The sequence below is a fragment of the Microtus pennsylvanicus genome, chromosome 5 (assembly GCF_037038515.1).
Source record: "Microtus pennsylvanicus isolate mMicPen1 chromosome 5, mMicPen1.hap1, whole genome shotgun sequence".
Taxonomy (NCBI): domain Eukaryota; kingdom Metazoa; phylum Chordata; class Mammalia; order Rodentia; family Cricetidae; genus Microtus; species Microtus pennsylvanicus.
This window is the reverse complement of record NC_134583.1, coordinates 16,947,155-16,974,313: the sequence shown is the minus strand read 5'-3', so window position 1 is coordinate 16,974,313 and position 27,159 is coordinate 16,947,155. Positions and strand designations below refer to the sequence as shown.

Below are 27,159 nucleotides of genomic sequence, written 5' to 3'. Positions count from 1 at the left end.
TGGGAAAAGGTTTTCCAATCAAATGGACCAAAGAAACAAGCGGGTGTGGCTATACTAATATCTAACAAAATTGATTTCAAACTAAAATCATTCAGAAGAGATGGAGATGTACACTTTATACTCATAACAGGAACAATTTATTAGGAGGAAGTCTCAATCCTCAATATCTATGCCCCTAATATAAAAGCACCTACATATGTAAAAAAATTACTAGAACTCAAAGCATACATCAAATCCCACACTCTAATAGTGGGTGATTACAACACTCCTCTCTCACCAATGGACAGGTCAACCAGACAGAAACTTAACAGAGAAATAAGAGAACTAACAGATGTAATGAACCAAATGGACTTAACAGACATCTATAGAATATTCCACACAACACAGAAAAGAATATACCTTCTCAGCATCTCATGGAACCTTGTCAAAAATTAATCATGTAATTGGTAACAAAGCAAACATCCATAGATACAAAGAAATTGTAGTAACCACCTGTGTAATATCAGATCACCATGGAATAAAGTTAGAATCAAACAACAATTCTAACCCCAGAAAGCCTACAAACTCATGGAAACTGAACAGTCAACTACTGAACCACCGCTGGGTCAAGGAAGAAAGAAAGAAAGAAATTAAAGTCTTCCCTGAATTCAATAAAAATAAGGACACATCATACCCAAACCTATGGGACACTATGAAATCAGTGCTAAGAGGAAAATTGATGCACCTTCTTTAACAAGGCCACATCTCTTCCCATAAGGCCATACCTCTTCCAACAAGGATTCACCTTCTAATCCTATTCAACCCACCAACTGTGAACTATTAAGTAATTAAACACATGAACCTACAGGGTCATTCTCATTCAAACAACCACTACTGTGGAGAGGTCTGTGTGTGAGACTGTAGCAACATTCTTTCTACTTAATTTTGCTGTTAATTTAAAGTTTCTCTAGAAATAAAGCTAATTGTTAAAAATGAAATGAAGAAGATTTAAAAATAATTTTTTTCATGTAACTATCAAGCAGTTTATGTAGTGTGTAAACCTGTCTGTAACATGTTTAAAACAGTGCTCTCTTCAACAAGCATAGAATATATATCTTTAAGAAGGACTTGAGGTGATTCTTTTAAACTTGAACATGAATACACTCTAAATTTTAATTATGATGGATTTCTTTTAAATTATATGGAAGAAATAAAAGTAATAAAAATTAGAGTCAAATAACCGTTTTCTGTTTCTGAATATTATGTGGCATATCACTGTCTATACAATGGTATTGTGCCCTGCTGATGGACATTCAACCCATGAGTTTCCTCCAGAATAGTGTTTTTATCACTAGTATCAGTTGGAACACAGTCCAAGAACGGAGTGGGTCAAGGGGAATTCTGGGTGCTGTGAGAGAAATCCATGAAAACAATACAAGATTTGAGACCTCAGTTTCTCATTTGTGAAATGCGTTTTATGCTCCTCCCAGGTGTAGTGGATAAGAGTTAAGATTATTTCAGCTGTTAGTATTCAAATGCCTCTATGGAAAAACACGTTTCTCCACAAGTATCTTGTCCTTGTGATTGAGCACCTTACTCGTGTGATTCTTTTTCCCTTCAGGGTATAAATAGCCTGATGATTGAATAAAATTGACTATTACATAAGACTTTAGTCAGCCGCATTTTTATGCCCCTGTTCTCCCAGGTTCATGCTACCAACTAGAGTAGTAAACAAGTGGCCTATAATCAGGGACCTGAAGCCCCCTATGAGATAAGAAATTAGTAATCCCCATAGCAGTGGGTGAGTGAACATAATGAGGGAGAAACCATAAAAGAATTTGTCTAATGTTGAATTAGTGCATGTTTTTTTTTGTTGTTGTTTTTTGTTTTGTTTTTGTTGTTAAAGAATGGAGCAGAAGTATTAAAACCACAACTATTAGATTGCTAGCAAGTTGTTTATGGTTTTCATCACTGGTTTTCAGAAGAAGGAACGGTAGATGAAGAAGTAGGGGGCATAGTCTAAAAGAGTGTTGAAAAGGCAAAAAAGTGTGTGTGGGGGGGGATCCCTGTTCAATTTTGTGTCACTTGGGCATTGATTTGAACTGTTATTAAAATCCTTAAGGAAGATAAGGAGGATAACAAAGAGATGACTTGTTCCGTGAGTGAATATAAACTGGGTGATCAAATCCTAAAATCGATAGAAGAGGCAAATGAGGAGGTGTTCCTCATGCAGGCAAAATCAAATGTAAAAATGATGCCCCTATTGTTGATGACAGTTCCATCAGCTTCTTTATCGGAATCCCCTTCAGATATGTATTTTCCATTGCCTGAAGATGACTCTGATGCATAGGATGAGGAATTTGAAAATCTAATACTGAACCATCTCACTTCCTGATGAGGATCTAGGGAAGCCTATAAAATGCTAGATTTACAATCTAGGCAGTTAGGACATGACAGGGAAAAGGAGTTGGTTTCCCAATTTCTCCATAGCCTCATGAGTCGAGCTTGACATTCCCAGTGCAATTTCAGCCAAATCAAAATGTTGCCTAATTATGCACTTACCAATCTTATTAAAAGTCTAGGAGACCAGCATCGGATAGTCCTCAAATATTACTTGAAAGGCTAAGGAAGAATGACAGCTATCTGAATTCAGACTAAAAGAAGAATTTGCGTATAATGTGGATCTTTTCTGCCTTTAAATTTACTTATTTTTCCCATTAAATTGTCTCCAACAGGTATTATAAAACAAGAGGATAAGCCTTTGAAATAGATCTATTTATATCATAAGGACGATAACATATTAAATACTTACATAACATATTAATTGCTTGTTTTGCAAATTAGTAAATCAGTAGAGAACCTGATGTCAACAATTATATGGATTTTTGACCTTGCTGTATTATATATATTACTCTTAATTAACAATCAGTTTCCAAAAGTGTTATAGAACATTACAGATTTTCAAATTTCATTGTATATTACTATAGAATGATATGAAATCATTTTTAGTTGGTAAATTATGGGATTTTCTTATATGACTGGAACTTGTGATTATAAAAGTGGTCCAAACAGTACTCCCATCCCAGAGGTAGATAGTTATTTTATTGGTGGTTTATCTTATGGTATACAAGAGATTCATGGTCCAGCATGTTCGTCAATCTATTAATACTTCTTTCCCCTCAGCCCAGCAGGTGGAACTGGCTGTTTCGATTAATCTATTGCAGTTAACTCAAAAGCTCTTAAATATCATTTTATAATCTGTTTATGTTGAGAATTATTTCAAGCACTAGACTCACACTTTTGCACACTCTAACTTCCCTGGTTTCATTGCAGAATAAAATAAGCAACCTGATGTATTAACTTGCCCTATTTTTTGCTTCTTCAGATGAAAACAGGGAAGGAGCATGAATCTATTGTTTCAGATGGAGCCACAAAAACATTATGTATTTCTCTTTGGCTTCTTCAGAGCTGGGCCATCAAATACGCAAGTGGAGGTCAAGAAAGCAGAAGAAATCACCATAAAAAATGCCAAACATCTATGTAAGGGGCAAAAGGAGATATGTACCATATCATCAAAAATCAGGTCTGCTCTCCTGGTCCAGGTTATGGCACTCTACACCAAAGAAGTTGTTTTTCTACTGAGCCTGTGTTTATGAACGCACCCTGGGACCATAATAGACTTTTTTAATCATCTGAATAATGGACAGCATTTAATTTTTCCCTAGGATTTGAATATCTTTCCAATTGCCTAAAACATCACAACATTTGTGTTCTTATTGAAGGTAAATATTGACTTACAGTCTACAAGATACTAGAACTATTAATCATATTGGTATCTTCTCAAGGTATTCTCTAGATTTTAATGATTAATGTAACTAATAGTATTGGACCTCTGTTATTAGTGGCAGGGCATCACACACAATACTTTTACTGTTGTAACATTATAATTTGCTTGCATAAATTAGGCTACTCATGCCTCAAGTGACAATTAGATTTATCTACACATCTTGGATCAAAAACACTCTGGATATCATGGGCTTAAAAAACAAAAGGGGGAGGCTGTTACAATACAGTGAAAGAATGGGGTCCTGTCAGGGGAATCCTGAATGCAAACAAGGTCACAGGTTGCAGCCCAGATCCCAGGCTTCATGTGGCCTTTCAAGGTTTCATGAGACATGGGCAACAACATAGACCTTGGCTGTGGTATGACCACGGACCCAGACATGGTCCTTGGCAGCAGCCTAGGTCTGGTTGTCACCATAGTAGAAAGTAGCAACAAAGGTCACCCAATCGGTATGGCCCCAGCGGCAGCATGGATCATGGACCCAAACATGAACTAAGGAGATAGCCCGGACCACCAGAATCAGCATAATACTGAACAGCAACTGGAGCCATGGACATCAACACAGACCATGGCTACTGTAGGATCAGGGATCACGACATGGCTCTAGGCAGCAGCCCAACCCATATACCATTTTTAAAAAAAATTTATTATTATTTTATGTTTATTGGTGTTTTGCCTGTGTGTATGTCTGTGTGAGGGTGTCAGATTCCCCTGGAACTGGAGTTACAGATAGGTGTGAGTTGTCATGTGGGTGCTGGGAGTTGAACCCGGGTCCTCTGGAAGAGCAGTCAATGTTCTTAACCACTGAGCCATCTCTCCAGCCCATATATCATTATCAAGCAGACCTGCCCCTGAGTCTAGTCCTCATTGCTGTCACCATGGATCCAGGTAGCAAGCAAGCCTCCAATGACTGCCCACTCCTCTCTGTGTTCATTTCTTTCTCTCTACATCTTTGCATAGCGCATGAACCATTCTATTTCTTTATTACTTCCGATTCTCCACAACATATTTCCATGATGTAATAAGGGACTCAAGCACATACCACAAGGTGCCATGTGGGGCCCTGGTTGTCTTCCCGCCAGCCGGGGTCTTGGAGACCCAGGTCAACTAGCCCCCCATCTGAGAGGTTGAGCATCAGGTGGGGATGTCTGTCTTCCCGACAGCTGGGACCTGGAGAACCCCAGGTGTTTATCATCCCATTGGGGTCCCTGGACAGCCCCAATGTTATCTTTCACAGACTTGTTATTTAGTTACCAAAGCTAATGGAAGCAATGTATCTATTTTTTTTTAAAGATTTATTTATTTATTATGTACTCAGTGTTCAGCCTCCATGTATGCCCGCAGGCCAGAAGAGGGTGCCAGATCTCATTACAGATGGCTGTGAGCCACCATGTGGGTTGCTGGGAATTGAACTCAGGACCTCTGGAAGAGCAGTAAGTGCTCTTAACCTCTGAGCCATCTCTCCAGCCCAGCAATGTATCTATTAATTATAATGTATAATAATGATTTGGGAACAAAAGAGGGACCTTAACAACTACGATGTAAACTGGAGATGAAATAAGCCAAAGCACATGCCTTTATCTTTGCACAGTGTAGATTTGTCTGCAAAATGCTCAGTTAGATGCTTGACAGTCTTGATGGGTGCTTTATTGAGTAGATCATTGTGAAAATGTAATTTGGCCTTTAGATGATCATTTGTGGGTTTCCCCCAATAAAAATCACTTTGCTTTTAATGGAGTTTGGAACTAACAGAGTTTCTAAAGAATTCACTGAAACCTCCCTATTACTTATCTCTATAAATAACAGTGTTTATAACAGCTCAATGCTGTTCTTTCATTTTCTTGTCTAATAATATGACATCTGACATTTTTATTGAAAAGCAAAATGACCAAAAATTAATCTAAAGTAAACTACCAGCCCTGGCACAACTTTTCAAATATGCTGTAATATGCAAAACTTTCTTTCTTATTATTATATCAATAATATTATATATCATAATAATAAATTTTTCATTTATTTTAAAGATTGACTGGTTTCCCTTTCCTCCTCTTCTCCCATCCCCTATGCCTCCCCTCTAAAACTATCCCTGCATTCATTCCTCCTCTGGCTCCATTCAGGAAGGGGTAGGCCTTCCTTGGGGGTCAACACACTATGGCACATTGAGTTGAGGTAAGACCAAGCTCCTTCCCCTGTGTTAAGGTTGGGCAAGGCAACCAAGCCTGGGAAATAGGTTTCCTGAAAGCCAGCTCAAGCCCCAGTGACAAGTCCTGAGCCCACTGAGAGGAGTCCTATAAACAAACCAAGCTATTACAACTGTTACACACATTCAAAGAGCCAGCCTGATTTCCATGTTCTGATCCACTCCGACCTGCCCCTAGTTTACCAAGGAGGTCTCTTCTATTTCCCCTTCCCAAGAAAATCTATGTGTCCCTCTTTGGGCTCTCCTTGTTACCTGACCTCTTTGGGGCTATGGATTTTAGCATGGCTACACTTTACTTTATATCTAATATCCACTTATGAGTGAGTACATACCATGTTTGTCTTTCTGGCTATGGGTATAACCACTTATTAAAGCATTTTTAATCATATCTTTTTTTATAATACATATTTTGAACACAGAATAAATAAAACTTGGCTCCAAAATATCTCCTCCCATTAAAGAAGTTTTACTTTCTCCACATGGTAGCAGAGTTACTTATTCTAACTTTATTAACATAGAAAACAGTAGATATGGTTATTTACCAATTAAATTTTAAACAATATAAGTACATTCAAAAGTTACAATAACTATATTGACAAGAACTTGTAACAATATAAGCAATAGAGCTTTATGCCTATAAGTAAAACACAAGTCATTACATAATGTCTAGGATCATAAAAAAAAACAGCACACACAACTTTTTTCTAGACAGTTTATTTTTTTATAAGCCATTACTGTCTCCTTTCTGTTGCTATAACTAAACCCTGGTATCTATAGCAATTTGGAGAGCAAAAGCTTTATTAGGCTTGTATTTCTAAGTCTCAGTTTATCCCTGAGGGAAGTCGGGCAGAAACTTAAGGCAAGATCCTGGAGCAGAAACCACGGAAGAACCCTTCTTTCAGTTTACTTTCCGACTTACTCAACAGCTCATGTTTAGCTAGCATCTCTGTATAGCATACTCCCAGAGCAGACTTGCTTTTCTCATCAACTAGTAAAAAAGACGATTATCCTACAAACATGTCCAATTTTATCTACGTAACTCTTCTACCAAGACTTTCCTTTCTGATGATTCTGGGCTGTATTAACTTGACAATTAATGCTTGCTAGATCATAAGTCTATGCAGATTTAAGTTTGATCTACCCATTTGACCAGAGCATTGGCCAAGTTTCCAATTTTAATTTATGTATGGGTAGAAAAGGCTTTCTTTATATAGCTTTCTTTGTGTATCTATTGACTTGTGCTTTTTTGCTTATGATATGGGAATCACGACTGTTCAGGTGGTATTAAAGTTTAAATGGTCACTGAGCTGTGATTTCCTCAGTAATTAATAAATATTGAATCTAAACCCAGAAAAATAATTGAACATGAAGTTCAATATTTAAAGATTTTTCAAGCAACATTAAAACAAACCTCAAATTTATATTTATTGTAAGGTCAAACAAACAAATCCAGAAACATCTTTCACCACTGACAGTTTTCTGATCTCTTCCTGTCAGACAATGCTCACCAGCCAGCTGGTCCTTCCTCTGTGATTTGTATTAGCCCCTTCTTGATCTCTCATCCTGTCCTCAGATGTCTACTGATCTGTCTAATTCCACTTTCCTAATATTGCATTATATAAGGTCTGAGAACTGAGTTTCAAATGCTCCACCTGTTGTTCTTTTTTAAAAATGCTCCAAGATCCCCGCGGCAGTAGGCAGCAGAAATGGCTGCCGGTCCCAGAGCTGCGGCCCAAGCGGTGGAGGCAGGCCATGTGGCGGCAGACAGCAGGCCCTGGGAGCAGCCAGTCCCAGGCAGAGACGGCTGCTGGTCCCAGAGCAGTGGTGGTGGGCCATGTGGCAGCAGGCAGTGGGCCCCAGGCAGAGACAGCTGCTGGTCCCTGAGCAATGGCTGGTTCCAGGCAGGGAGACACATGGCAGGAGGGCAGAAGACAGAAACATGGATAGACACGACATGCAGGGTGAGGTTGAATGTTTATTCAGGGGGTTATGGAGGAGGAAGGGTGAAGGGGGGGACAGAGAGAGAGAGAGGGAGAGAGAGAGAGAAAGTGAGAGAGAGAGAGAGGAGGAGGAGGAGGAGGAGGAGGAGGAGGAGGAGGAGGACGAGGACGAGGAGGACGAGGACGAGGAGAAAGAGACAGAGAATGGGTGAAGCAGAGAAGTGGGGAGAGAGGCAGAAGCGAAGCTGCCTCTCCAAGAGGAAGATGGAAAAGAGAGCGAGCTCAGGCCAGAAGCTGAAGATCAGCCTGCCTCAGCGGATGAGGAGGGGAATGGGTGTGGCTTGTCTCTTAAAGGGACCAAAACCATAACACCACCTACTTCAGAAAATGGGTTGGAGAAGTATGATTTCTTTTCTCTTTACTTCTTTTTCCGGTTCCCTTCTGCACCCCTGGAGTATAGCTGCATTTTCAAGAACATTTGAGCAGGGTGACCTGCACCCAGAGGACACAACACAATTACATGACTATATTTTAATTAGCTGAGCTGATCAGCTACACCATTATCTTAAAGTCATATTAGAAACAATTGTGCTCAATATTAAGTTAAATATTAAGATTATTCCACAGTAATAGATTTTGCTCTTGCAACCTACATTTGGATCTTTGAATTTTGCCTTTCAAATAAGAAGTAATACTGAATTTCTATAGTCTTAATTTATATGAAAATATATATTCCAGTTATATAAATTCATATAGCAATTATAATTAAGGGAGTGAAAATAATAAATATGTATAAAGGATAAATAAGAGTATGAAGAGAAAATATACCCAGAGAAACTACTCTAAAATCAAATTCTAGAGAATATTTTAAGGGAAAAATAGAGTGGATTAAAATTATAGTTGATAGTGAAAATTGATGCCCCTGAAAGAAGGTAGAGAATTTGAATATTTATAAAGTAATTGCAAATAATTAATTTTATTTAAAAGACATCATTAGGAAGTTCTTACAGCATTATAATAGTATCATAAGTAGCATAGTTGAATGGATCACTCTTGCAAAGCTAATCCCCACTGCATAACATTCATCTCTGACATAAAAACTATGAAATACCATGGCTTTTCTGAAATCTTTCTAGCTTCTTTGTTTGTATTATCTTCTACTTCTAAAGTAAATACTTTCAAATAAAATGACTAGCCATTGTCTTCTTTTGTTTTGGTCTGTCTTGGGTTTGTTTTGTTTGTTTTTAAGAATAGAGATAGCATTTACTGGTGTTTACAATATGTTGTCAAATCTGTACCTGGAGTGGCAAAGAAAAAAAGCATGGCTTTTGACTGCAGGTGCTTGGGTCTCGTGCTCTGGAATAGTGTTTTTAGTAAACTTCAGTGGTTACTTGTAAAGACAATTTAGTAAATGCTAAAATCACCTGTTAATCAAATATAAAGTATAAAAATGCATCTACCCAATCAGTTCATAATACTATGTTGTGCCCTTACGACAATTTTATTGAATAAATATACAGAAACCTAAATACTGAAAATTTCAATTAAAAAAGCTATTGATTAGGGACTCTTCAAATGGCTTGTGGATAAAAACACTTGCTATCTGTTGGGGTTTGAATATGAAACATCCCCCTAAGGCTCCTGCATTTGACCATTTGGTCCCCATTGGCAACATGGTTTAGCAAAACTGTGGGAATTTTAGGAGGTGGAACTTTGGAGAGATTAAATCAATTGCAATAAACTTTGAGGTTTTTCTAATCCAGTTTTACCCGCTGGTAGCTATCTGCTTGTGAAAGCAATGTCAAGAGCTGACCTCACACTCCTACCACCATGCTTTCCCTGTCATGGAACTGTAGTCGTCTGCAAACACTGCAAACCAGAACAAACCCTTCCTTGAATTGTGTTTTGAATGTATTATTTTTAATCACAGAAACAGAAAGGAAATTAGTACTCTGCCGAAACTTGTGCTCCAGTTCCACCTCGCTACATAGATGCTATGACACATGTAGTCCCCGGACACACACACACACACACACACACCAAATGAATGTAGAAAACTTTACAGATATGACTTATTTGTTTATATCTATCGTATTACCTCAAGCAATTATGTTTATTGTTTGTACGTTTTGCCAGCTAGAAATAATAATTTGTATACTTTAATGGTCATAATTTGGAAACTATTTGTGACATATATTGTTCAAATTATTTCTGCTTATAGTAATTTACTTATTGGTGTACTGATTACTTCTGTGTGTAGATTTCCTTTCCACTGGGCCAAGTGCTCCTGTGGAGTGGGAGGGTAACCTGCAGGAGCAAGTTTCCCAGTCTTGTAGCATAGCTCTGGCAATCAAACTCAGCCTTGGCCACATATGCCTTTACCTGCTAAACACCTTACTAGTCCCAAATTTCTCTTCCTAAGAAGAACAAAATGAGCAGAAAACACGTTGTTTAACAATTCATCACTATTAGTTTAAAATAAGTGAAATGCGCTTCAGAGATTTCTACTATCATACTCGTCTACATTTCAGGAGAGTTTGAACTTAGATGAATGATTTTTCACACGGTTCATTGTATTTCTGAGAAGCAAAGCATATGCAGACTTCAGGTATGTCTACGGAATCTAAGCTGCATACCTTGCTTCCGTTGTGCATTTATTTAATCTGTATGCATGCATTCACATCCACAGCTCACGATGATTGAAAGAATCACTAATAGATGTGAATAAGAATATGGCTTGGCCTATAGCAAATGTCAATAAATCTTACCTAGTATTAGTAGTTTTCATTATAATTTAAAATATTGCAATTGGTAAGGAAAAGACAAATACTAAATGTGTAGATAAAATTTCAACATTTGACTAGATTTCTCAGCTGATAAACAAACAAGAACTATTACTATATTTTCTGACTTAATTAAAGATCTTATTGGTTTCATAAAATCTTTTATAATTTTAACTTTTGGATTTTTTTTCAAGAAAACTTCAATATAAATTTAGATGTCTCCTGCTACAGAAAATATTTAGGTAAAAATGATGTATCTTGAAATTGATACTTTACTACATTTTACTCTTGGACATTTTGAAATGAAGAACACAAAAGAAATACGTAACACATTTCTAAAACTAAACAGTCATTTAAAAATATAATTAATTCTTTAATTTGCTCTTGAATAATAAACTCCCTTATAAACAAAATAATAAAGTTGAACTTTCCCAATTCTTCTACTTCACCCTAGTGAGAATGAAGCATTATTATGAAATTCACCTGTATCAATACCATATTTTAGGAGTTTTATTGTCTATATCTATATGTAAATATTTCTATGGCACTTAAGTTTCTTGTTTTGGTAGACAGAGATTTTGTATTTGACTTTGAATATAATGCCATGGCATTTGTTATTTTCCTTTTAACTACTGAGCTAAATTTTAACAAGGAAAGGTTCTGATTTGTTTTTTCATCTATTCTTTTTTGATCAATTTTGTGACTGTATTTCTACAGAAAACTATCTCTATAAGAGGTCAAGTCCCTTATGTCTGTTGGGAATTCCTTTTTTATGTACTTAGTGGTCATTGCCTTTCAAATCTTCTATTGTGGATTTATAAAGAACACATACTTAGCTTTTTTGAGGTGAAGGTAATTATAATTTATTATGTATTTTTGTAAATTAGTTCCAATGCATGGTTATATTTGATGCTGGTGCTCTTTTTTGGATAGATTTTGGTACCTCCAACTGAATTATTTCATTCACACATGATTATTTGCCTTAATGTCTGCATGCCAAGTATCATGTAAAACTGACATTTCTGCTGTTTTATATTGGATATTACAAATAAATATATGATCATAAGTCACTGCACAATTTAACTCACCTTATCTGTTCCTTATATGTGCACCGCTAAGTGTTTGGAGAGGTCATAATACTAGCTTTTTCCTACTATATAATATTTTACCCTATAATATTTAGCCAATAGTTTATCTATTCAAACCACCACTAATTCCATCAATGAGAACAAATAGGCAATATAATGCTAATTAGCAAGCCATGATTCTTATTAGTGAAAACTCTTTTCTAACATTCTTTGAGATAATAAACAAAGTCTTAGCGTTAACGGCAGGTGAAGATAATTGAGTGACTTTTAGGTATCACTTCTGGTGGTTGCTGTCTTACAGACAATACTTGAGAGTGAATTTCTGATATAAATACTTACTAATGACTAAATTTGTGCTGTGATGAAGATACCCATTTATATTGAACCATGAACTATGCTGAAAACATTTAATATCCATAAATTGCATATTTAAAAATCAGTTTATATTTTAAATCATTGATATAATTTGAGACATGGGTTCTTATTGAAGTTTTGTGTTTGAAAAAGAGACTGTCTTTTAAAATAGTTTTATTTTTATAGCAAAATTCACAGACAGGAACTTTCTTCATATATGCCTCAAGTTTAGCCTTCTTATCAAAACTAACAGTGTGGCACATTTATTCTAAAGCAATGAACCGGTATTGATGTAGGAATGTCCTCAGTCCACAGTTCTTAGTTGGCCTCATCCTTGGTTCCATACATTCTATAGATTTGGAAGTTGATTTATAATGTGTTGACATATGAATATTTGATTGATTATGCTGCTTGTTTCATCCCTCTTACCTTGTAACTTTTTTAGGCTCTGTCATGTATATTTTAAGGTTATTTTATTAGCAATGACTGAGTTATTTTTATATTGCCTATGCGAATTATTACTTTGAGTAGTTTACAATGCTTTTTCTACATGTAACAGAATTTAGGCCTTAAATCCTGTATTACCCAATATTACAAAGGTAACATTATCTGTCTGGGTATGGCTACTTCTATCAACGTTTTTGAAGTACTTTTTGTGGTATCTCATGTGCACACACACACACACCAAAAACCACCCAAACAAATATGTTTTTGTTTTGTTTGTTGTTGTTTTGCTTTTTAAATCAAAGTCTTTACATTTATTTTGATCAGTAATATGAAATTATTTTCAGTACACTTGTACTGATTTTTGTTTTTGTTTTTTTATATCTTCATCCTTCCTGATATCTTGATGGTCACAGTTTTTCCTTCTTCTGCCTTTAGTTTTCTTCTGCAACCATAGCTGTAGACTGCATTATCATTCACTATCTTAGTGATTCCTTAATTTTCCATCAAAATCATCAGAGTTGCCGGGCGGTGGTGGCACACGCCTTTAATCCCAGCACTCGGGAGGCAGAGGCAGGCGGATCTCTCTAAGTTTGAGGCCAGCCTGGTCTACAAGAGCTAGTTCCAGGACAGGAACGAAAAGCTACGGAGAAACCCTGTCTCGAAAATCAAAAAAAAAAAAATCATCAGAGTCTATGAGTATTAATGATTTGGCCAGTCATAAGGCTATCATTTATGACCTTCGAGCATTTCAAACACAGGCTAGTTCTTCAGCAGCGACACTCCTGACATTTGGGCCTTGGTCAGCCTCTGCTGTGCACATTTGTCCTGAACTAACAGCATCATTGATCCTCATCTATGCATGCTAGAGAATTCTGCTCAACTATGAATGAAAACCCTTTCCCACACATTATCAAATGTTTCCTAGAAGGCAAAATTGTCCTGAGAGACCATCACCAATTTAGGGAATAAATGGGACTTACACAGCTACTCTTTTGTTAATTTTTAATGACAAAAATACAAGGTAAAATTTGCAGCCTGTCATGTACCTAACCATCATTTCCAATTACCTCTTAATTAACAGCTAAGGAAACTAAGATCCAAGCATTTGTGTAATTCCTCAGAAATACATATTATAATATTGTCTGACCACTAGTAATTTTCATATATTCTGGAAAATTTGATTAAATAAATGGAGGAGTAAGCAAAAATGAGGTTTGTGCCTTTCCTTCCCTCCTCTAAGCATGACTGTCTGCAGTGACACAGACAGCGCCTGGTGCTGAGCCAGATTCCCACAGTGAGACAATTGACTTGGCTTCACAGGGACAACATATAAACAGCAGTTTGTCAACAGGCTTCACATTAGTGGCAGAACATTTTTTGGCAAAATAGAAGCATCCTTCTGGGCACCATGGCAAGCACAGCAATTGGCTTTCATTTGAAACTCCTCTGTTTAAAGCACACAATTAATTAAAAAAATTGTAAATGTGATACTTGTTTTTAGAAAGATTTCTTTCTTTTTTTTAAGAAAAGAGAGTAGCAGCATAGAATTCTTACAAAACAAGACCTTACATCTGAATGATTATTCTTAATTAGCATAAGCCTGCAAATTTCGAGTAATTGTAAAAGTTGCGATATGACATATTTTTTCCTAAGTTAAAGTAACATTGTTGAAGATATGTGATAACATAATTTGGAAAACGTACTCTGTCTAAGTGAATAAAAAAGTATGATCATCTTTTCTGCTTTAAAGTCAGTGATTAGAAATTAAATGATAGATAGAAATAAATAAATACATTAAAATAATTTTAAAAATAAAAGGCAGAGATGTGTATAGTGAATTACTGTAAACTGATTGTACCAACTCTCTAAAATGTCTGAAGAATCAAGAGAATCTATTCTTAGTAAACATTTCATTCATCACTAATGCTGTTTAAAATGGGAAACATAAAAGCCCTTTTTCTGAGTTGGAATTATAAAGCCATATGTACACCAGCCTGTAACTGCACATCACTCCTGACCAACATTGGGAGGACTCCTCTTAGGCTTATTACCCAACTAACGTCAGTGTTCTTTAGAGAGCTCTGCAAAATATAATGAGTATTGGAAATTGACAATTTAACCAAGAAGCCTCGAGTCTGAAATGGTGGTGGTACAGAAGCTATGAGATTCAAAGTGAAAGAAAATTATTATTTTGCTAGACTTTAAAGTATTATTTGACCATTCTAATATTTACAATATATTTTTTTTCTGACTCAATCAAATTTACCCTTTGCCAAAGAAGTTTGCCATTTCAGTGAGTTCTGTTACGGTTTGAATTTAAAATGTCTCCCTGTCTCGTTTTGAAAGCTGACCTCCTGATGAACGTGCCATCTTGTATAGCTGTTAGGGGAAGACCCAGCTTTAGAAGACTTTTTTTTTTTTTTGCCAGAGATAGTGAGTTAGTAAAAGCAAGACCTCCAATAAGACAGTTCTGCCCTTGGTTTGACGCCGTACTTGGCTTCCTGGTCTGTTGTGAAATAAACAGTCTTTGCCACACTCCACCTACTATGATCTGCTTCAGTGTGCCTATCCCACCGTACTAGACTGACAGCCTGTAAAACCATAAGAAAAGCAAATATGTCCTCTCTTTGGTTTACCTCAGGTATTACGACACAGTAATGCTAAAGTAAACAACAACACATCACTGTAATATGCTCATATAGTCTAATTCCATAGGCGAGTATTCAATTTTCCTTAGCAATTGTTAGTGTCCAGTCTAGCCAACGCTTTTAGGTACAAGTTGTATAAGTAGAATTAATCTCTCTCTGAAACCCACGGTTGGTTAGAAACCAATAATTACATTACAAGAAATTACCTGGAGTGTCAATCTACCTAAACAGGAGTCTGTGATTAAAATAGAAAGAAAGTGGAATGATATCCAAAGCCAATTAATTGTATTAGAGAATCGGAAATTAAAGAAAACAAAGAAGTATGGCTTTTCAGTGACTATAAATTAGAAGGATTATTAATGTTAAAAATATCTGCATTATCTAGTGATCTTAAGATTCAAATCATATTCCACCAGAATTTCAACAACTTTTTTCATAGAAATAAAGAATCATCAAATTCATATAAGGTAAGAACATGCCCTGAATAATTTAAGCAACTTTTAGGAAAAAACAAAGCATAGGCAAAGCTGGAGGTATCACATTACCTGACAACAAAATGTATTTCAAAGCCATAATAATCAGAAAACCATAGCGTTGCTCTAGAAACAGTTATATAGACTAAGGGAAAGAGCAAAAACCAGAAATAACCCCATATATTTGTAGTCATTTAGTTATTTTATACAGACGTTATGAACATGCAGTAGATGAAAAGACTTTATTTTAAAAAAATAAATATGTAGAGATAGCTAGATATTCACACGTTAACAGATGAAACCAGATCCCTACTTCATATTGCATATGAAGCTGAGGACACAGTATTTAAACTTACATAAATATGACCCCAAATTTTAACAAGAGAAAACAAGAGATCTAGTGTTGGTTTAGAAAACAAATTTTTAATAACTAATATAATTATAAATAAATTTATAATAACTAAATAAACACGGGTAATAATGGCAGAAACCAACCAACAGGACTAAAAAGCTTCTACACTGTCAAGGAAACAAAAGTATAAAGACAGCTTGAGCAATGGGGAAGAACATTTGAAAACCAAACATCTGAAAGGGGTAAAATGCAAAATACAGAAGGCCAATAAACAATTCAAGTTAGTGAGGGCTGACCTAAGTACAAACAGGGAAAGAATATGTGAGCTGTTTCTCAAAAGACATACACATGAATATCAGACATATTAGAAGTGATTCATATACACTTCTAGTGAATGAGAAATGTAAGTTAAAGCCACGTTCAAACATCACTTCAAACCTGTCAGAACAATAATGCTAAGAGTAACAATTATTAGACATGATGTGAAGGGGAGACTCCCCCTCAATGCAGAATGCAATTGATACAGCCTTATGAAAAGCTCCTCAAAAAACTAAATCAGTACTATTGTATAATCCAGCAATCCCCTAGAAAGGGGTATGGAGTCAGTATGGCCCAGTGAGAGCAGCACAAAAATGTTCATCGTGACTCTTTTCATAATAGCCAAGATTTAAAATCAATCTTTGTCCAATAATAGATTATTGCAAATTATAAGACATAAATATGTTGTTATTATTATATTTTACCTACAATGAAATATTATATGTATAATATAAATATAATGAAATATTATTTTCTCATAAAAATGGAGAGTCATTTGTGACAATAAAGGTGGGCTTGAGGACATTAATAGATAAGTCAGATAGAGAAGGACAAATGTCACACAATCTCATTCATCAAGACATGGAATTTAAATACACAGAAGTTACAAACAGAATGGTGGTTATCAGGGCTGATCAGGGTGGGTAGAGTTGGGCAGATGTTTATCAAAGAGAACAAAATTTCCCTTAGAAAGAGTAAGTTCAAGAGATTTATTGCCCAACAGGGTAAATACTTTTCATTGCAATTTTCAAGACAAAAATTTTTACGTAGTCTCATTTAGGACAAACAGGCAAACATAAGCAATATATACAATCATTGATTCAGTGTAGCATTCCATAAAACATATAGATTTCAGAAAATGTACTTGATATAATTATTGCCATTATTGTTATCATTATTTTACCATTTTGTTAGCCAGCTAAAAATAAACTCATTGCAGGAACTTACTATTTGCTTTTACAAGTTGTTTTGCATTATGACTGTAAATTAGGTAGATTAATTTAGAAAATATACTATGCAAAATGAAAGAAAACCAGAGATATGTAGAAATCAAGCCATGTTTGCAGAATTACATAGTCTTCCAGTGTGAATCAGCTCGCAATAAATTAGATATGAAACCATAAGGAGAGGTTGAAATAAACAAGGGTGTGAGGGCTCTCCCTCTCTTGTGAAGAAACTGAGTCTCATTTTGCTGACACAGGAGGATTTGAAAGCGAACAAAAATAATTAAATAAGTATATAGACAAAATATACAATATAGGCACTTCTAAAATTAATTAAAGACCTGTCATAGTTTTATTGTATAACCAAAAATAAATAGATTAAGGGAATGTCCATGAAATATTAATATATCCATGGAAAGCTGAAAAGAAAATCAATCTAATAGTTGACCACAAAAAAAAAATCAAATCCAGCTCAGGAGTAGAATTTGTAAAAGTCAAAAGTCTTTGATCTTCATACTATGACTACAGACATTTCTTAAAACTTAAAAATCAAAGTAGAATAAAAATATAATACAATATTCAAATTATAAATGGAGAATTATCATACCTAAAAGAAAATATATCTTGTTATTAATAATTTTACCAATCTAGTGTTTTCATGTTTATGCTTTTAGGAGTTGTAATGACATCTGGCTAGCTGGATCTTACATAATCTCTTATGAAAACAGGGTTTCAGTAAGATAGTATACCTACCCTTAACAAAACAAAAGTTATGATCTCTTTGCTATTCATCTCTGTCTACATTTAAATAATAATATATAATAGATTCTTACCATGCTCAGAAACAGATTTCTATCCTATGTGGGTTTCTTAATGTGGGTTTAGAAATTAATATCTCTGAAATTCCCCTTCGTATGCCCCTGATAACCTAAACAGCTGTTTTAGTCTTCTTTGCCATAATTAACCACTTCCTTCCCTTTGTTTCGGATTCTTATTAATGATTTCTCTGTGCAGCTCATACTTTTCACTAACTCCGTTCATTGTCAGGGTTCACGGGACAATCTTTGTTTTTGAAAAATGAAGCAACGTTGCTAAACAACGAAAATAATTTGATTGATTTTCTATAGCCAGGTTTACAAAATACTTCAAAGTCATATTACGTGCTTTTAATCAATTCAGTGAAAGGTTAATATTTTGAGATACAAAAGCTATACATATATATCAACTATTATTTTGAATAATAGATTGCTATTTCGAACAAAATACAATTTGACGTGGTGGGAATGGCTAGGTTATGTGCCTTTTTAAAAAGAAATATACTTATGAATTATAAAACCAAAACATTTAAAAATGAGGTTTTAAATGAATTGAGAAAATGAGAAAAAAACTAAATCTGCATACCCAAGCACCAATTTCCTCTAAGCTCACAGGATTTGTAAATGAGTACGTTCCATTACAGCTTTCATGTATGAATTGAAAATTCACTGACTGGCATGCTGATGGCATTATTTTAAAACAGTACTTAACAGGTGACTGAATTTGACAATTAGAGATCTCCCCCCCCCAAAAAAAAACAATCAAGGCCTTTTCCCTGGAGAAAGCATTATGTATAGTTTTGGCTGGTTTACTACACTTGTTCATTAAAAAAGTACATGTATTATCTACTTGTGATATTTGGAAAAGAGGGCTCTTCGCAGTCTTCTTTCTGTTAGGCAATGGAAAGAAGTGGGAATGAGAAAGTGAATAAAACAAGTACTGACTCCTCCCAATGAAAAGTATGTAGGAAGTAAATGCTAAAAATGACGTAAATGAAAAACAAAATACCTTCCGAAACAGTTCTTAAGTAGATCCCTTATAAAATTCTGGTACTTAAATTTTAACAGTAAAAAAGTATAACTTTTTACTAAAATTATCACCTTCATCTTGCTGTGTATCTTTCTTTGTACCATCCTGGAAATTTTAGATATTTATGATTTCCCACAGTTATTATCTTGCACTTAGAAACATTCTAACACATATGATTAAATAAGGTATACCCATTAACAAATCTTCAATTACCACCATCTCCATTTGCCTGATATACCATGTTAAAAATATAATAATTATCCCTTTACCTAAATACAGACATATATGTATACATCATCAAAGGAATTAAACAAGACAAACAACAATTTCCTCAAAGAAAACTAAAACTAGCAATATGTAGTCATTCAATATTATATGTTCAAAACATTAAGGTTCAAACAAAGCAAGACATTAATTCTTTTGGTGGATAACCAGCATACACCAATAAGAATTTTTCATCAACAGTATTTGCCAAACATTAAATCCTTTTAGTAGCCAGTGTTTGTGATGATTGCATTCCTAACTTGTTTGTTAACCCATTCTTCTATGACACAATCCTAAATTATCTTATTAGCTTTAGAAATATCAAAGCTTAATTGTTTTTTAAGTCCAATAGGAGTGTTTTAGGAAAAACATGTTGTGGGATATTGTACACTGTGAAAAATGTATTACTGTGATTGATACAAGCAAAAGCCGAATGGCCAATAGCTAGGAAGAGCTATAAGACTTCTGGAGACAGAGAACTCAGAAGGAAAAGGGCAGAGCTGCAAGGAGACACAGGGAAGCAGGAAAGCAGGATGGCTGGCATGTGACAGAAGACAGGTTAACGGAAATGGGCTAAGTTATAAAAGCTAGTAAAAACAAGTCTAAGTTAAGATCAAGCTGTCATACTTAATAAGTTTCTGTGTTGTTATTTGGGAGCTGGCTGGAGGGACAGAGAAAGATTCATTACAAATCATACATCATATATAATGCATAATTAGCTCCCTGGAAAGAATTTGGTGGGATGTACAGACAAGGATAGATCTATCATAAAATGATAGGTGACTTTTTAAAGATTCAAATTTTTTAAATGATATTTGATTGTTAAAATACATTTTACATGTCAGGAGAGTGACAAAATAAACAGATTTTTCTGAAATAATTTTAGGGTTTATTCCATATATGTTGCAATATTACATGTGGGATAATATTTATAACTTTCTCCCTTAACTTACCCATTAAAAATCTTCCTCTTTAATTTCATGCCTCAGTGTGATCCCTATCAAAACACTTATCTGGAAGGTGGAAGCATTTCTGAATGACCTTAAACCACTAGAATTGTATCCTATATGGTTTTCAAAGGTGTTTAATCAATTTACATGCTCTGAAATTTCCATCTGCGTTTATATCACTTCATGTAATATCCATCTACTGTGTTATTTGGTATAGCAATAACTTTATATAATGTGATACCATGAATTATAATGCATAGCTTTTAAACTACATTTTCTGGGCTGCAGAAGGATCAATTGAATCTCACATATTTTGTACACCATGGAAACATGACATGGGTGGAATACTGCTAAGTAAAATATATCCACCTGTTTGTATGTATTTCAGTACAAGGATTATATTCTTATATTTTCCAGTAGCCACACTTATTTGTACAGAGATTATATTTTCATCTAAAATTATAAAGTAGTCAGACAAATTAAAACAATAAGAAATGTTACTAAAATTTTCCCTCATTGCCACCTCAAGTACATATTTAGGAGTTGTCAGGTTGCAATGTAAGTAATGAGTATCACTATCTACCAGTGTGTTTCACTGGTTCACTTCCTTAAGAAGTTAATCTTAGGAAGGAAACATTTCTGTCTGGGACCTGGTAAGCAATGGATAGTGAATTCTATATGCAAGAACAGTCAGAATCATCACACTGGACCTGAGTCTGTAAGCAATGGCCTATGAATCAAATATGGCTACTCTATGTGTTCATAAATAAAAGCTTATCAGACACATTCACAAGTGTTCTATTTCATTGTTTATGGTTGCTCTCAGATCAACAAAGCAAATGTAGCACCCACTGCAAATATTATATGTGTATATGACTCTTACGTATAATATATGGCTTTATGACATTTTTAACAAAAAGTGTCCTAAATTTTATTCCAAATTGCTCGTTAATTATAGACAACACTAAAACAGAAGGCATCATAAATCTTGGCAAGGATGTGATAGTTTGAAAAATTACAATTATTTTGAAAATATACTAAATATGCAAAGTTCCTTTACAATTTCTAGAAAGCAGAAACATATTTCACAGTGGTTGAGATTTTTTTTCTCATTCAGGCATAATATTATATTCTTCTCAATCTTAAAAGTGAGAGGGTTTTATTATTAAAACAATCTATTTCTAAAGATAGTTGACCAGACACTTGGGCTCATAGAAACTCACTATGAGCAGTGAAACGTATGTACTTCTAGTCCTATCAAGAAGGTATTGAAGATAAAACATCAATGAAGAGTGAATTTCACTTGAAAAAGAATCAAAGACCATCTAGCATACTCCATGGTTCTCCAAAAAAAGACTCCAGTTCAACAACTGTGAGCTAAATATTGCAAAATAATCTGAAGTCAAATGATATTATATTGCTGACAAAGGTCTGATCTCCAAAATATATAAAGAACTCAAGAAACTAGACCATAAAAGGCTAATCAACCCAATTATAAAATGGGACACTGAGCTGAACAGAGAATTCTGAACAGAAGAAGTTCAAATGGCCAAAAGACACTTAAGACCATACTCAATTTTCTTAGCGACCAGGGAAATGCAAATCAAGACAACTTTAAGATACCATCTTACGCCTGTCAGAATGGCTAAAATCAAAAAGAACAACGAAGCCTTTGCTGGAGAGGATGAGGAGAAAGGGGTACACTCATCCATTGCTGGTAGGAATGTAAATTTGTGCAACCACTTTGGAAAGCAGTGTGGCGGTATCTCAGGAAATTTGGGATCAACCTACCCCTGGACCCAGCAATACCACTCTTGGGAATATACCCAAGAGATGCCCTATCATACTACAAAAGTATATGCTCAACTATGTTCATAGCAGCATTGTTTGTAATAGCCAGAACCTGGAAACAACCTAGATGCCCTTCAATGGAAGAATGGATGAAGAAAGTATGGAATATATACATATTAGAGTACTACTCAGCAGTAAAAAACAATGACTTCTTAAATTTTGCATACAAATGGACAGAAATAGAAAACACTATCCTGCATGAGGTAAGCCAGACCCAAAAAGAGGAACATGGGATGTACTCATTCATATTTGGTTTCTAGCCATAAATAAAGGACATTGAGCCTATAATTCATGATCCTAGAGAAGCTAAATAAGAAGGTGAACCCAAAGACAAACATATAGGCATCCTCCTGAATAGTAACCTTCATCAGGTGATGAAAGGAGACAGAGACAGAGACCCATACTGGAGCACCGGACTGAACTCTCAAGGTCCAAATCAGGAGCAGAAGGAGAGAGAGCACGAGCAAGGAACTCAGGACCATGAGGGGTGCACCCACACACTGAGACAATGGGGATGTTCTATCGGGAACTCACCAAGGCCAGCTGGCCTGGGTCTGGAAAAGCATGGGATAAAACCAGACTCGCTGAACATAGTGGACAATGAGGACTACTGAGAACTCAAGAACAATGGCAATGGGTTTTTGAACCTACTGTACATACTTGCTTTGTGGGAGCCTAGGCAGTTTGGATGCTCACCTTACTAGACCTGGATGGAGGTGGGTGGTCCTTGGACTTCCCACAGGTCAGGGAACCCTGATTGCTCTTTAGGCTGACAAGGGAGGGGGACTTGATCGGGGGAGGGGGAGGGAAATGGGAGGCTGTGGCGGGGAGGAGGCAGAAATCTTTAATAAATAAATAAAATAAAATAAATTGAATGGAAGACTGAATTCCTCATAAGCTCGTAGAAAGTATAATTGTGTGCATACTTACATGAAGTGTCCAGCAATTTTTCATTGTGGAATGAACAGAACCTGTTAAGAAATTCAGTCATTAAACCTTATTGTTCATATGAGAACTTTGAAAACACTAATTCTCCGCTAGACATGCAAACAAAATACAGTTTATGTATGAAATCTCCTTCACTTTCTCTCATCTCAATTACTATATTATAGGTACAGAAGTAGGTGTGTGATGTGGGAGTGGCAAATATCAATGAAGTCCAGAGACTGACACCTTGTGTCCTTCTTTTTTTTCAAATTTAAGTGACGTACTTTAGAAGAATATCTCTTGAATGTCCCTCTAAATGCATACAAGGTATTATGTGGAAAAGGGGAAGCATCATTAAGGAATCTTAATTTTTTAATAAAATATAATTTTATCTTTTAAATTTTTTGTTTTGTTTTATTTTTTTAGTTGTTGCAAAAAAATTTCCCATTTCCCTCCCCCTCCTCGCACACATCGCCCCTCCCCCTCCCCTCCCCTCTTCCCCTCCCCCCCACTCCATTCCCCCTCCCTCTCAAGAATGAAGAGCAGTCCAGATTCCCTGCCCTGCCGGAAGTTCACAGTCCTCCTACTTCTATCCAAGACCAGGAAGGTGACCATCCAAACAGGCTAGGCTCCCACAAAGCCAGTTCATGTATTAGGATCGAAACCTAGTGCCATTGTCCTTGGCTTCTCATCAGCCTTCGTTGTCCGCTACATTCAGAAAATCCGGTTTCATCCCATGCTTATTCAGTCCCAGTCCCGCTGGCCTTGGTGAGCCCCCAATAGATCAGTTCCACTATCACAGTGGGTGGGTGCACCCCTCGTGGTCCTGACTTCCTTGCTCATGTTCTCCCTCCTTCTGCTCCTCATTTGGATCTTAAGAGCTCAGTCCGGTGCTCCAATTTGGGTCTCTGTCTCTATCTGGATCCATCGCCAGATGAAGGTTCTAAAGTGATATGCAAGATATTCATCAGTATGGCTATAGGATAGGGTCTTTTCAGGTTCCCTCTCCTCAGTCGCTCAAGGTACTAGCTGGGGTTTTTAAAGAGTTGGAACAGTGTATTTGTACTGATTCATGCACATAAGAAATTTCATATAAGGAACTGTCTCACGTGATTGGAAGACTGATAAGTTTCATGATATAGCCCAGGGTGCTCGTGATCTAATTCTAGTCCCAGGACTATGCTGAGATCCAGAAGTTTCAGTAGTACCAATTATACTCTTGAGGCCAACAGCTCCAAGATCCAGGATGAATGGTGCTTCCATTCAGTGTGAAGACAAAAAAAGAAGTGTCCTAAGTGAGGATACTGAGGCCTGGAGGAATGGCCTTTGCTGAGAGGAGCCTAGCAGTGCTGTTATGTATGCTCAGGCTGGTTAGATGGGCCACCTGTGGCAGGGAGAATAATGTTGTAGGAGGCCCCTTGTTTTTTCTGGATGCCCAGGTAGCTTAGACCTGAAATGATCACACAGGAACTGTATTAATTAAATCACTGCTTGGTCCATTAGCTCTAGAATTTTATTGGCTAACTTTTTTTTTTTGCCTTGAGTATACAAAACTTTTATTGGGCCCTGATATCTTGAAAAAACATGAAATATAAACTCTATCTCAGTCTCAAAAATTAAGCCCGACTTAATCTAATTTTTTTTATCCTTTATATATTTTTATTTTTTTAATTTTTTTAATTAATTAATTTATTTATTTATTAAAGATTTCTGGGTGGCCTGCCTGCACCAAGGAGGGTAGGCGCTTTGTTTGCGAGCTGCCCAACCAGCACGGAGGCCTGATCTCTCGGCCCCAGGAGAACCAGCATTGGGGTGAGTTTCTGGTCCACAGTGCCAGCCAGGGACGGGGATCTCGGGGGTCCCTTGGCCTCCTGTCTTTCTTGGGCTCTCTGCAGGACCTCTATTCCCTGGTTACTGCCTCTTTCTTCCTGGCACACCCAGCTTCCGTCCAGAGCCCCCCCCACTTCGCCCCCCCCCCCACCCTCTTTTGCGTCCAGGCGGGCTGCAGTTCCTTTGTTTCTGTGGCCTGCCTGCACCCAGCAGGGTAGGCGCTTTGTCTGCGAGCTGCCCAACCAGCACGGAGGCCTGATCTCTCGGCCCCAGGAGAACCAGCTTTGGGGTGAGTTTCTGGTCCGCAGCGCCAGCCAGGGACCGGGATCTCGGGGGTCCCTTGGCCTCCTGTCTTTCTTGGGCTCTCTGCAGGACCTCTATTCCCTGGTTACTGCCTCTTTCTCCCTGGCCCACCCAGCTTCCGTCCAGAGCCCTCCCCACTTGCCCCCCCCCCCCCCGCCCTCTTTTGGCGCATGGCATTGGGAGCTGGGTCCCAGTCCTCCGGGCGCCCGGGCGGGCTGCACTTCCTTTGTTTCTGTGGCCTGCATGCACCAAGGAGGGTAGGCGCTTTGTTTGCGAGCTGCCCAACCAGCACGGAGGCCTGATCTCTCGGCCCCAGGAGAACCAGCATTGGGGTGAGTTTCTGGTCCGCAGTGCCAGCCAGGGACGGGGATCTCGGGGGTCCCTTGGCCTCCTGTCTTTCTTGGGCTCTCTGCAGGACCTCTATTCCCTGGTTACTGCCTCTTTCTTCCTGGCACACCCAGCTTCCGTCCAGAGCCCCCCCCACTTCGCCCCCCCTGCCCTCTTTTGCGTCCAGGCGGGCTGCAGTTCCTTTGTTTCTGTGGCCTGCCTGCACCCAGCAGGGTAGGCGCTTTGTCTGCGAGCTGCCCAACCAGCACAGAGGCCTGATCTCTCGGCCCCAGGAGAACCAGCATTGGGGAGAATCAGCATTGGGACGAGCCAGGGTTGGGCACGGAGACCTGATCCCTTGGTGCCAGGAGAGCCAACATTGGGGAGGCCGCGTTGGGTAGGCAAGGAGACCTGATCTGGTAAAAGAAGATCCATAAGGGAGTATTTGGAAGAAGAGATGGGCAGACGCCAAGGCAAGAATTCAACCAACAAACTGAAAAGCAACATGAAGCCACCAGAAACCAGCGACCTCACAACGGAAGGACATGAACACCTTAATCAAGAAGGAGAAAAGATTGACTTCATGAAAGTGATTGACGCCCTTAAACAGCATGTAAAAAACGCCCTTATAGAAATGGATGAGAAATATAACAGAAAGTTTGAAGAATTGAATAAATCAGTGAATGATACCCTAGAAAACCAAGGAAAAACAATCAAACAGATAATGGAAACAGTTCAAGACTTGAAAACTGAAATAGAGGCAAAGAAGAAAACACAAACAGAGGGCCGGCTGGACATGGAAAATCTAGGTAAACGAATAGAGACTACAGAAACAAGCATAACCAGCAGAATACAAGAGATAGAAGAAAGACTCTCAGATTCTGAAGATACCATAGAGAAAATAAACACACTGATCAAAGAAAACAGCAAGTCCAACAAACTCTCATCACAAAACATTCAGGAAATATGGGACACAATAAAAAGACCAAACCTAAGAATAATTGGAGTAGAAGAAGGAGAAGAAGTGCAGCTCAATGGTCCAGAAAATATATTTAATAAAATTATAGAAGAAAACTTTCCCAACCTAAAGAAAGATATACCTATGAAGGTGCAAGAAGCATACAGAACACCAAATAGGCTGGATCAAAAAAAAACATCCCCTCGCCATATAATTATCAAAACACAAAGCATTCAGAATAAGGAAAAAATATTAAGAGCGGCAAAGGAAAAAGGCCAAATTACTTACAAAGGTAAACCTATCAGACTTACACCTGACTTTTCCATGGAAACCATGAAAGCCAGAAGGTCCTGGATAGATGTACTGCAGAAACTGAGAGACCATGGATGCAAGCCCAGATTACTATACCCAGCCAAGCTTTCGTTCACTATAAATGGAGAAAATAAAATTTTCCAGGATAAAAACAAATTCAAACAATATGCAGCCACAAATCCAGCCTTACAGAAAGTAATAGAAGGAAAATCACTAACCAAG

The 27,159-nt window shown here is 37.0% G+C and overlaps 1 long non-coding RNA gene across 1 annotated transcript in view; it reads right to left on the bottom strand.

Annotated features, from left to right (window-relative positions):
• The window catches only part of LOC142850710 (uncharacterized), a 346,625-nt gene that overhangs the window by 568 nt on the left and 318,898 nt on the right, over window positions 1-27,159 (bottom strand). The window lies entirely within an intron of this gene.